Here is a 13,249-nt window from a genome sequence, read left to right as displayed (position 1 = left end):
CAACTTACCTAAGTGTCTGGTACGTTTCATACATTTAGGGCCAGGGACAAGTCCTAAGAAAATATGGCAAAACCCTAGTCTTGATGTCTTAGTTGAAAGATTGTGTCCATGTGGTCTGCCCCATTTGACATCTTCGTTGAAGGATTGCTTCCATGTGGTCCTTCCCATTTAAGGATGATGAGGTTGGATGCAAGTTTAGCATATCACCCCTCAGACCTAGTAAATCAGTCCACTCTGCAGTGCAGCCCATGGCACCATTTTCTCCAACCATTTCTAACCAAAATTACTAATAATTAAACTACTAGGGTGTGACTTCCTGTAGCTAATAGTCGCTTTAGACTATTTTAAGATTCAACAATTTCTAGAAAATAAATTAGCTTCTTTGAAATTGACAAGATTGAATTTTATGCACATATTGCAAACCCCAATATTCAGTGGGCAAAACACAGGTGTGAAATAAACGTGATGCATCTACTCGCATTTATTCATTCCTAGCACAATTTATCCATTGCTTGCTCTCCCCTCCAAAATAATTAAGTAGAATTGGTTGTCAAAACAGAAATGCAATGGAATGAATACACAAAATGTTGAGTGAACATGGCAGTTGCATAACGGATGAATCAATAATTCGAACCCCTTTCGATTCAAGTTTTCATATTACAACGTATTACATAGTATACATAGAAGAAGGGGCATGGAGATGATATCGAACCCTAGCACCCATTCTAAATAAGATCAATCTTGTTCGCAATAAATAACGATGTCCAGAGAATCCTAAAATAAATAAACTAGTGACGTTGTTAAAATTTCTTGCGGGCATTGGAGATCCGGAGCCCGGAGCCACCACAGGAGCAACAAGGTTTCGTACTGGTATGGCCACATGTAGCGCAACCCTCGTTGCCATCGGACCAATGCTTGCAGATACAGGGAACCCTCCTGGAGCCATTGCAGGTGGGGCATCAGGGCATGGGCATGGCCCCTCCTCCCATCATACTCTTCTTGTGATCTGCTTCCTCCATGAGGGATTTGAACATCCATGTTCCAACTATCATTCGTATTCCTGATGCCACTTGCGACGCCATTACAGCTGGAGACATGGTGCTTCTTCTGCAGTTCTCTGCCTCTCCATTAAATCGAAATGCAAATGCATCCAGTTCCTCATCTTTTCGTATTTACAAATGACCTTTCACTCGTAATCTAATAAATTCTTGGCAGGTCTGTGTAGGTTTTCACTGAGTCTAGTACGATGGGTTCATAAATCTCTGCTAGGATGATGGATGCCCATTAATCACGGACCAAAACTCGCCCAAATTTATGCCAAACTTGTCAAAATATAATTGGGTTGAAGAAAGCACTCTAATTGGGTAGGGCAAACATTGTTTGCCCACCCAATCTCACAAAGAAAACACCTTTCGGCGTAATTAGGGTTCATTCCCTTTTTTTCTCTGCAAAAAAAATTATTTATTAAACAAAGGTGGTCGTTTTGTGTTATGTGGTCGAGAATGGAAGTTAGCATTCAGACAAAACAGTTAGGGGAAAGAATGGAACTTTTTGAAGTAAGAAATAGTATATAAAAAAGAGAACAATTAACCATATTGTGAGAACAACTAACCCTATCAAGCAGTTAACCATGTGCAAAGAACATTTAACCGTATCCAATAGAGTAATTGTGAACAAATAAATACTGAATCTAAAACCTTTAATAGAGGCAATGATTTTGAGTGAAAACTGAAGACACCTTCCAATGCGCAGAGCTCTAATTGCAACAGGAAAGAGAGGATCCTATGTGTTTGGAGGCAGAAAATTTTCAGGGTGTCTAAATTGTGGGGATCCTTCCCATACATTTTACCAATTCCCCCAACTCAAACGCCTAAATTTTTTTATTTTGAACCTAAATTTTAATGGTGGAAACTCTCAATTCACCTACAAACCTAAATCCAAATTCAAAATCAAATGGAAAACTATCATTTATGAACCTAACCCTACCTTGCAGTTTGGGAAACCTCCATACTACTGTGAAGCAAAACAAGAATTTGCGTTCTTCACCTTGGCACTTTCATACGGGGCTCTACCTTCACCTTCATTGATACTTAGGGGCATCGATTCGTTAGCCTGCCGCGAACCCTTTCCTATCTGTGCCAGGATGACCGTTCAAAAATTCTCTCTCTCGCTTGAATCCTGGTAAAAACCATTAATCTGATATATGTCAGTGCTTCCATGCTCATTGCTCATTAGTAGAGGAGAAGTAGATATTAAAATTAACCTTACATTTACACCAACTCCGAGTTCTTAAGATAGACACTTGGCCAAAAATAAAAATTATAATCCTTTGTGAAATGAAACGATGTTCAAAATTGTAGACTTAAGTTTTAATTATCGCCAATATTGCAACATGCCAACACACTTGCATGGATTGCAAGTGTCACTTACAAATGTCGTTCGCCTTATTTTTACTCCTGACAGAGTCAAGCATTTGTTCTTTGTTTTTCTCAGTCGTAACAGAGTCCATTTCACCGATCCGACTTCTTTACAGTGTTCCACAACCTTGTGTCTGCCTCACTGTCATGTCAAACGATTCGTCTCCTGGCTCATCGAGCCAGGGTTTTGAAGAACAGGACGGGCTCCAGGCTTCCTTTGCAGGCAGGTAATACTGAAAGGCAAGAGCGAGAGACAAAACAATCGAACAAGGGTTGAAGGATGAAAACTATTATGGCCGGGTAACCTGAGCTGGACCGAGCCAGGGGCGCCCATAGAAAAATATTTTACCCGTGAGAAAGAAAGGGGCTTTACTCAGGCTTCCCCTTATTTTATATCAATGTAGAGAGATTATTGAGTTATTAGATATGGATTTGACAGAGTAGCACCGTTAAAGCTAATACATAGATAATAGTTTGTTTAGGGCTGCTATATTCAGAGATGAAAGAGTCGGTCTCAGGTAGATGGAGAGGGTAGCCTGTTTGACGTGTAAGGGAGCAGGAGATCGATGATTGGGGGTCCTATCTCTTTCTATCCAAGGTCCCCTGCGCATTAGCCCATCCAGTTCCTCCACACACATTTTTTTACTTTTCTATATATATAATTCGCAAGGTTGGCCTTCAAGCCTAGTTCTCCTGCCAGGGGAAGTACAAGGTTGCTTGGAGGACCAACTCAACAAGATAGCAGCAGTTCAAAAGCTTTAGTGTCTCGCGCTCCTTTTCTCAGTCATAGGGCTCCGACATACATAACAGAACGACAAAACGAGTGCAGTAGTGAGTAACCCCAAGGGGCTTGTGACTACATGGTCGAATGCTAATGGGGCGATTGTAAAGTAGGGGCAGTAAGTGTGGTACCTAGAGAAACAGTTCCATCTCCAGATCGTTATCAATACCCAGCAAATGGATAATTACCTACTCAAGAAAGTTCGACTGAAGGAGGGAAGGCTTTCAAAAAGAGGAGGTAATTGTTTTCTTAATATGTTTCCTACTAGCATATACTGGTTACTGATACTTGCAAAACTTTATTGATGATACTTGCAAAAATTTACTGATAATATCTGACAAAGAAAAACATTGTCTGACAAAGAATGATATCGTTTTTTTTTATACAATGTGAACATCAACATACTTTCATGACTCTTCTGTGACATACTTTCATGACTCTTCTGTGACTCTGTGAGTGATCGTTTTGTTTTTTATACAATGTGAACATCAACAAGCTTCTGTGAGTCTTCTGTGAGTGATCGTGATCGGGCAGGTTTCAATGTTCTGTAAAACTCCAATGAAGACCGACTCCTGGCACCTCTGATATAGAATTTTTTGAAGTGGTCACATAAATGTGTGAAGCAACATAATAGTATAATAGAAGAGAAGACGTGTGTGTACTAGACTACAGAAGGTGTGAAGCAACATAATAGTATAATAGACGAGAAGACGCGTGTACTAGACTACAGAAGATTGTGGCCAGAGTCAACGAAGCCGCGTGTACAGAAGAACCAGCTAAGCACCCAGACATTTAATTTTAGTTAACTAATGCTACAACAACACTGGCATTAGTCCATATTGAGAGCAACCATTCTGAAACTGAAACTGAAATTGAAATGTCGTAGATTCTTATGTTATAAACCTTATCGCCTAGAAAAAGGTCTTAATAAGACCTTAGATTCATTCATTGGTTAACAATTTCGAGGTCTTAATAAGACCTCAGATTCATTCATTGGTTAACAATGAGAGTTTTCAATATTCAAAAGGTCTTAATAAGACCTCAGATTCATTCATTGGTTAACAATGAGAGTTTTCAATATTCAATAGTTCAGCAAAAAGATGCATTAAATTTTTTAAGAAAACTTTGGTTAAAAAAATTATTAGCCTACATACGGCTCGCATCTCAACACATTTCAATTGAAATAGTCTTTATTTTTATTTTTTTTTTTATCACAAAAGTTCGACAATGACTTTATAATTATTTGAAAACATTTTCGGAAGAAATCACATTTAAAAAATTTAAATCAATACATTTCGAACTAACCTCTGTAATTTATCATCAAAACTTTTTAACAAAAACCAACCTCTAATTATCCAACCTTTCAATCTTCTTTGAATAAGTCTATGAGACAATATAGAACCCCTTAAAACCTAGAGTTTTATCATCTGCCATGGTGGTCATAAATGCCTTCATTTCCTTAAATGCCGAGACTTGTTCAAGGATATTATTGAAGCAGTAACGGGCTATTTTCTCTTGTCAATTTTATGAATTCCTTGATGTTGGAATTGTTTTCCCTATTAAATTACAATACTTTTTGTTCCATGCACTTCCCTTTCATCTCGGCATGTTGTCGTTGCATGGCAGCGCCTAACGAGCCATATATCAAGTATTAAATGCATCCGGAGATGCACGCGACATAGCTCGTTAATACGCAAAATGCCTTTTTTTAGTTAGTGACCAGTTTTGCATTTTGCGTGTTAACGAGTTATGTCGCGTGCATCTACTGGTGCATTTAATACTTGATATATGGCTCGTTAGGCGCTGCCATAATCTCTTACGTTTCACTCACACTTTTCTACATGTTATAATAATGTTAATGCTAGTAAGTTTATTTAAAGATCCATGTAAATAATATTTCTAGTCTCTGTCCATATCGAGTCTGTTGCAGTGCTTTTATATTTATTCATATATTAAAAATATTTTCAATAATAAATTTTGATAGCAAGATGAAAATAGCACTACCACGCATTGATTGATTTATAGAGTTTCGTGAATTTTCTATATTACTAATGGGTAGTTCCATATAATCTGATTACTATCTTTAATTTTTAGAATGATTTGAATGGTTAAATGATAGACCTTTTTTATTTAATCATTTGAGATAACCTCAATTGACACACACACATCTGTGTGTGTATCTGTCAATTGGGGTTATCTTAGGTGGTTGGGTAGAATGTTTGTTATCTCTGCTACCCAGGTTCAATTCCTTGACATGATCATGAGAAATATTGTTGCAATGGCTCTGGGCCTATGAATATTGTTGTATTGACCCTCACCCTTGATCTCGAGCTGAGAGAGAAGATGATTTCCCTTGGAAAACAAAAAATTACATGTATTTTGTGGCTTGTATGATTTATTGAACAACATTTTAGTGTTGCTATGCCACCAACTAAAAGTTTCCTGTCATAATTTTTCCATGGTTTGGAAACATATCGAAAGAATTTGACGTTAAGTATCTAAAATTCCTCTGTAACAAAAAGCACAAATAAGATTTTCATACTTAAGTTGGTGAAAGCACCACTTTAATAATATGAAGTATTTTAACTATGAAATAGAAGCGGTCAAAGTTCAAGAATTTATAAATCCAAACCTATTCTATTCTTTCAGGTATTTATCCAGTAAGTTTAGTGTATAATATAAAAATATTACAAAACCATATCCTATTTACAATCAGTTGTAGGAACAAATAAGAATCCACCTAATCAATTTGAATTGCAACAAACTAAATTAATAACACTACTAGAAGCTTGGTGCTCTATTGTATTAATAAGGGAGATGTTGGTTATGTGTCTATAATGTGTGTGTGTAAACCTTTGTGTTATTTCTCTCTATACATATATATAACATATTTTGATATTTTTTATCCTTCTCACACTTACAGATCCTGGGTTTAGACGAACCTATTCTAGGAATCAAAACTCCCAACCATTGATATTAGTAAACATGGAATTATGTTTAAGGCTTGAGCTTCTTTTCAAGGGATTGTTCATATATAGGAATAAATAAGAATAACTTAGCACTGATACCATAATAAATCTAAAATTATTGCACCAAGAAAAACGAGATACTCTATAGCCCGTGTGGGAGAGATATTAGTGTATATTTGATGTGTCTTTGTGCATGCCTTTTTGTAGAATATGTGTCTATGTGTATTTAGCACACTTCGAGATTTGTATCCCTTTCACACGATTCAAGGTTAAGATGGACCTATGCTATGTTAGTTTTTGGTAGCATCAGATAGGTGTTTTTGTTAGGGTTCAAGAGAAATAAATATAACAATCAAGAAATACACATTCAAATTATGTACACCATGATTATCTAGAAAACCCCAATTGGGGGAAAAACCAACCAACAATAGATCTATTATTGTCCTTGGCTAAAACACAGCCAAGCCGGCCAACAACATGAGCTTTCACCGCTCAACCATGGCTACCTACAATGGAGAGTACACAAGCCTTTTAAGGGCTTCAACTACATGTAATACCATGGGCTCAATACCATGAGTCACCAATACTAGGTGCCCAAAACCACAACTGTTGACATAACCTCAACTCCACCTTAGGGTCAAGTTTATCTAACAATCCTCCCTTTAAACTTGACTTTGGGTTTTCCTTGGCCAAATCTAGCCAAATCTGCCAAGTGAGCCAGCCACCACTCACCTCCAGGCCCTACCCAGTCAATGTTAGGGTATTTGATAATCTCACAAGCTGTCCTAGTTCAGCATGCTTCATCATACCACCACATGCATCCCCATATCACCCAAGCGGACATGCAGACTTTACCAGTGATTTACTGGGGTACGCATGCCTTACAAGGTCTTACAGTCGTATACCCATTTACATGAAAATTTTCATTTTATTTTTATTTTGTTGCTATCTTGACTGACACACAACTTGAACCGCTGCAAGTTTAACCATGCCTTTTTAATCCCAACCCGTTGCCCTTGCCAGATGGCTTGACTAAACCCTTCAACACAACCACGGTCACGGCTTGACTAAACCCTTCAACACAACCACGGTCTCGGAGGGCTTATTACTCTCGGCCAGGGGTTGAGGTTTCGAACCCCCTAGGCTCTTGGTATTTTTCTGCAACTCCAGAAGCTTTTCTTTGGTGTACTCACCCGCCTGGGGCTGGACGTTCGAGGTAAGTGCAGGCACCATGGGTGGCGCACTCCGGTCCTTTGACGAGGCAATCTGGTGCGCAAAACCATGGGCTACACCAAGCTCCGTTTCATTTTCCATTTTCTGGAATTACTCTCTGTTCCGTCATCTTCATCGGCGTCAAAAAATCAGGCTATACACTCAATGCCTCTGCGAGTGAATCACGCGGCTCCTCTGCCCATCGATCATGGCTCCACATAAAAAACACAAAACAAGGGTTTTCCTTCTTTTTTCCCGCGATTTCTTTTCAGCCCGACGCTTTGCTGGCGCTTCAATGGAAAAACCATCTGCTGTCCTGCGTGAGGAGAGGATACGTGTTTTTCCTGTGCGTTGAGGAGGTTGCTGCGTGTTTTTCCTGAGCATTGAGGAGGAGTACGCTGTCGGTCCACATTTGCCTGTGTGAGAAGAGGAGACCTCTGCTTTTTGCGTAGCCAAAGCCATCTGCTCTGCGGACGACTGCACGTGTAAGAAAGGAAGGCGATGTCCCTGCCTGCTGCCTGTGTGGAAGAGTCATCGAACCAGGCCTTGGCAAAGCCTTCAAACTTCATTTTCTTCTTGCTCCTCATCAAATCACCACTCAATAAATATTGCTGGTTTGTGCAACGAGCTATTGCTTCAACCAGCCCCACTACTTCGTCAATGGGAACATTTTAAACAGAGCCCTTTCCAACTAGAGCTTTGATACCACTTGTTAGGGTTCAAGAGAAATAAATATAACAATCAAGAAATACACATTCAAATTATGTACACCATGATTATCTGGAAAACCCCAATTGGGGGAAAAACCAACCAACAATAGATCTATTATTGTCCTTGGCTAAAACACAGCCAAGCCGGCCAACAACATGAGCTTTCACTGCTCAACCATGGCTACCTACAATGGAGAGTACACAAGCCTTTTAAGGGCTTCAACTACATGTAATACCATGGGCTCAATACCATGAGTCACCAATATTAGGTGCCCAAAACCACAACTGTTAACCATAACTGTTGACATAACCTCAACTCCACCTTAGGGTCAAGTTTATTTAACAGTTTTAGTTTCTATGGTGTCTAAGAGGCTAAGGAACATATATTCTCCAATACCTAAAAAAGGTTTCGCAAGAAACACCTCAATTAGATTAATTAACCAATTATTAATTATTTTCCTAAGTCTAACTTAGAAAAATTGGTTAATTAAATTAGATTAATTGAGGAAAATCGATTTTTCTCTAGAGACTTCCGGAAAAGTCACTTGATGGGGTCAAGATGATCTTAGCCATTGATTGTGATTAGATCATGCTCGTTGATTTTTCAACAAGAGATTATAAAAGCAAGTCGATGGGGTTTGGAGAGACACACTTGAGCAGTTCGACTTATCCAGTTGCAGTGATTAGCAAGGGTGTAGTTGAAGTAGAGGGAGACACCAACAACATGGGTTTCAAGAGAGAATTTGGGAGGAAATTTCTGGAGAAGATATCCACAGATTTTCTAGTGTTCTAGTGACAGGAAGAGAGGTTGAATTTATCTACAGGGAGGTTGTACTAGGAAGTGTGAATTATCTAGTGCGCACTTCCAGTTTATCCAGTTCGAGTTGCAAAGGATGCAAATCGAGTTCCAGTTCCATGATTAACTACCGAAGGAGTTCTGAGTGGCTTTAGTGAGTAGCAGTAGGTAGTGTGGTAGCTGGAACATAGTTCTGGAGGCTGATCAAATTTCCCAGAGCTAGTGGTGCACATTTCCAGCAACCAATGTGAGTTGCAGGAGTAGGTGTGAGTAGGTTGGGAAGAGGCCGAGTTATTTTTGTAGAAGAAACTTGTGTTTCTAGATTATTTTTCTTGTGGAGAAAATTGTATGCTCGATCTTTGTTAATATCAAGCAAGCAGTTGTATTTCTCAAGTAGTTGAGGAATTAATAATATAAACCCTAATCTATTGAACCGATATTCCCCACATTAGAGTTTTTATAGGGACTATTGTCCAAAAATATTGGTGTCCATAATTTTGTGTGTGCATTATTTTCTCGGTTCCTGAATTTTATTTGTGAAGATTGTAAGTGAATTAATGGTTATTTTCTGTAATAATTTTCGAAGACAAATAAACTACATAAGTTAGAAGATTAATTTCTGGTTGTTGGAATTAAGAAAATTTCACATGGTATCAAATTTGATCTAGGCGCAAACATTTTGCAGTGGTAAATAAACATAGGGAAGAGGAAGTGAAGAGCACAAGGTGTTTTTTTTACCTAATTCTATTTCTCCAGTTTATTTGAGTTCTTATATTTCTAGAGATGGCCAAAATAGGATTGAGAGATCAGGATAGGTTCGATGGATCCTCACTAATTGGTGTTTGGAAGGCCAGGATGTCATTCCTTCTGGATGAGTATGGTTTGAAGGAGTATGTGGAGAATGTAACTGTCGTATCGACGAATCCACAACAACTGGAAACCTACAAAAAGGAAAATTCCAAAACGAAGAGGATGATTCTTGATGGAGTCAAGGATTTCATTGTTCCACATATCGCAGAAAAGGGGACAACGAAAGAAATGTGAGAATCATCAAACTGTACCAGGATCCTTCAGAAAACATGAAAATTTTTCTCAAAGAAAGGTTGAGGACCATAAATATGTATAAGGGTGAGGATGTTACTTCTTATCTCACCAGAGTTTGGTTTGTTAGAGATGAATTAGCTTCAGTTGGAGACAAGCCAAGTGATGACGAGATACTGTGCATAGCACCTAATATATTTTCCGAGGAATGGCACATGTTCATCCAAATGGTTTCTGGGCGAGACAAACTTCCAGATTGGAATCGACTATGGAGTGATTTCACTAAGGAGGAGATGAGGCTCAACTTAGTCAATGACACTAATAGCAATGACAAGGCATCAGAGATGAAAGAGGAGCAAGAGAATGTGGCCCTAGCTAGAAAGGGAAAGGCAAAGAAGGGTCCCAGTAAGGGACAAGGCTTTAAAGGAGAGAACAAGAAGAAGGACCTATCAAAGGTAAAATGTTTTAGTTGCAGTCAACATGTTCACTATGTCAGCCAATGTCCTAGCCGAAAGAAGGACAAGAGGGGGAAGGATAGAGTAGCTTCAACAAACATTAAGGATTTGTATTCCTGGATGGAAGATGAATTCGCTCTCATAGCTTGCCTCTCTAGCTCCATATCCACAGGTGTATGGTACATAAAAAATGGTATGTCATCACATATGAAGGGGGTTAGAGACTATTTCTCCAGTTACAAGGAAGAGGAGATGGAATTCATTATTCGGATAAGAAATAATACAAAATTTACTCCAGTTGGGAGAGGTACTATCAGCGTTCAAATGGACTCAGGAATGAACACCAGTGCTATAGATGTGTTACATGTGTCAGGTTTGGGTCTGAACTTGATTTTAGTATCTACACTACAAGAAAAGGGTTACAATGTTTACTTCGTGGGGCAAAAGGTGTACATCAAACACCAGGGTTGGAATAAGTTCAAACAGATTGGGGTTCGAAGCAACAAGCTATACAGGTTGCAGTTCGATTCTCCAAAGACACTAGTTAGTAGTAGCAATATAAATGGTAGATACTTGAGAGAGTTGTGGCATAGGAGGATGGGACACTTACACAATGGAACACTCAGGTTGCTCAAAGAGACTGTAACAGAGGTTCCAAAATTAAGCACAGAGAACGATGACATGTGTAGGGGGGTGCGTACTTAGGAAGTTTGCAAAGGCAATGTTCCCAAGAAGTGACAATAGAGCCAGTGGTGTGTTGTAGTTAATACACTCAGACATTTGCGCCATGATGTCCACCAGATCTCTTGGAGGGTATGAGTATTTTGTGACCTTCATCTATGACTACTCCAGGAAAATCTGGATCTATTTTTTGAAGACGAAAAATGAGGTCTTTAGTCGCTTCCAAGAGTTTAAGGCTCTTGTGGAGAACTCAACACGCAAAAGGATCAAGGTGCTTCATAGAGAAAATGGAGGCGAGTATACATATAAGGACTTCATGGGGTTTTGTGCGAAGGAGCGCATCATAAGAGAGTGGAAAATTCCATACAATCCACAATAGAATGGATCAATATCAATGGTATGGAAGCAATAATCTATAAATATAGTGTTAATACTTAGGGAGAATAGAAAAAACCTATGAGATTAAGAGAACTACAATGGATCAAGTGAAGAAGGGCAAGTCACTGAACCAAGGATACCATGAGTCAATACCATGGATAATATCAATAGTAAGGAAGGAATAATATATAAATATAGTGTTAATACTTAGGGAGAATAGCAAAAACCTATGAGATTAAGAGAGCTAGAATGGACCAAGTGAAGAAGGGTAAGCCAATTGAAGCATAGGAAGTCTTAGTAGATTGAATTGCGAAGTGATGTGGTGACACCGCTGAGTGTGTTAACCAGAATAGAACAAAACAAAATGCAGATCTGAGTTGCAATTTGAATATCAAGTTGAAGAGAGCATGAGCAAGCAATAAGTAATGTGAGATCTGGGCCAATAAAGAAAAGAACATAGCTTTGAAGAGCAGAGTTGTGCATAGATATGCAAGTTAACCAAGAAAGAGAAAATCTTTGCTCTAAGTAAAGAGGTAAAAGAAAGGTCAAGTTTTGCACACCTTGAGGTGCCAATATTTTCGCAAATTTAGCACATTAAAAAATATTTGATACCTCTCAATACTTGTAAAATAGTTGTTCTAAGTAAAGAACTAAAAAAAAAAATCAAATTTTACACATCTTAAAATATAAAATTTTAAGCAAATATAATTTTTTTTAATTCTTTTTGTAAATTCAATTTCAAAATTAAAATAAATCTATCTTAACCCTCAAATATAAAATATTCGAATATATTTTCATAATAAGAAAACATAGTTCATGTTAGATTCACTTTTGTTTTTATCATATAAATTACAATTATACTAACAGATTTGTCAGATTCACTTTTGTTTTTGTCATATAAATTATGCAATTATACCAGCAAATTTGTCAGATTCACTTTCATTTTTATCATATAAATTATGAAATTATACCAACAAATTTGTCAGATTCACTTTTGTTTTATCATATAAATTATGCAATTTTACGAGCCAATTATTTTTTCCTAATATGAAATTAATACAAGAATCTGTGCCATATAAATAAATGAGAGAACTCCAATCAAAATGGTTTTCTCTTCCATCGTTTCTGTCTAACTGTTAGTTACACTTCAGAAACCATCTTCTTGGAGGAGGAGATGGAGATCTTTCACGTCTCTTTTTTTTTTTTTTTTTTTTTTTTTTTTTTTTTTTTTTTTTTTTTCAGTATGAAAAAAGCTTGATATATATTATATTGATAATAGATATACATGTGGCATATTCATCAGATGCCATTTTGGGCGAAAAAACAATATATAGAGCCCATGATTTTCAATAGTTTACTGTGACCATGAAAAAAGTCGAAAGCCATATACATCAAGTCAATACAGATAACATAATATGCTTGATACAGTTCCTGTGATGATAATGACAGAAAGGAGCATATATCAGCAGCAAATGTCTATGGAATAGACAAACATCAGTTGTAGTTGTATTGTTGACTTGCATTCATATTGAAATAGATAGTCCCCCCTTTGGAGAAACATGTAGCATCGGAAGGACCTGTAGCATTTGAAACCAAACCAGAGGAGAAAAAGTTCTATCAATATAACACAGCTTGGTCAGCAGAGAGATGAAAACTTTTGTTTTGTAATGACACCATCTAACGAGGAGGCTCAAGAAAGTCCCTCGTAGAGGACACTGTTTTTGCCCAGTGGCCAAGCAAACAACTTCAAAAATTTCAAAAAAGAGAATTTATGTATCCATGCAAAACTAACACAGCAATTATAATCAC

Source organism: Pinus tabuliformis, chromosome 1_1 (genome assembly GCF_031772625.1).
Source record: "Pinus tabuliformis cultivar Carrire ecotype Pingquan chromosome 1_1, CPIR1, whole genome shotgun sequence".
In the NCBI taxonomy this organism is placed as follows: domain Eukaryota; kingdom Viridiplantae; phylum Streptophyta; class Pinopsida; order Pinales; family Pinaceae; genus Pinus; species Pinus tabuliformis.
This window is presented reverse-complemented; position numbering follows the sequence as displayed.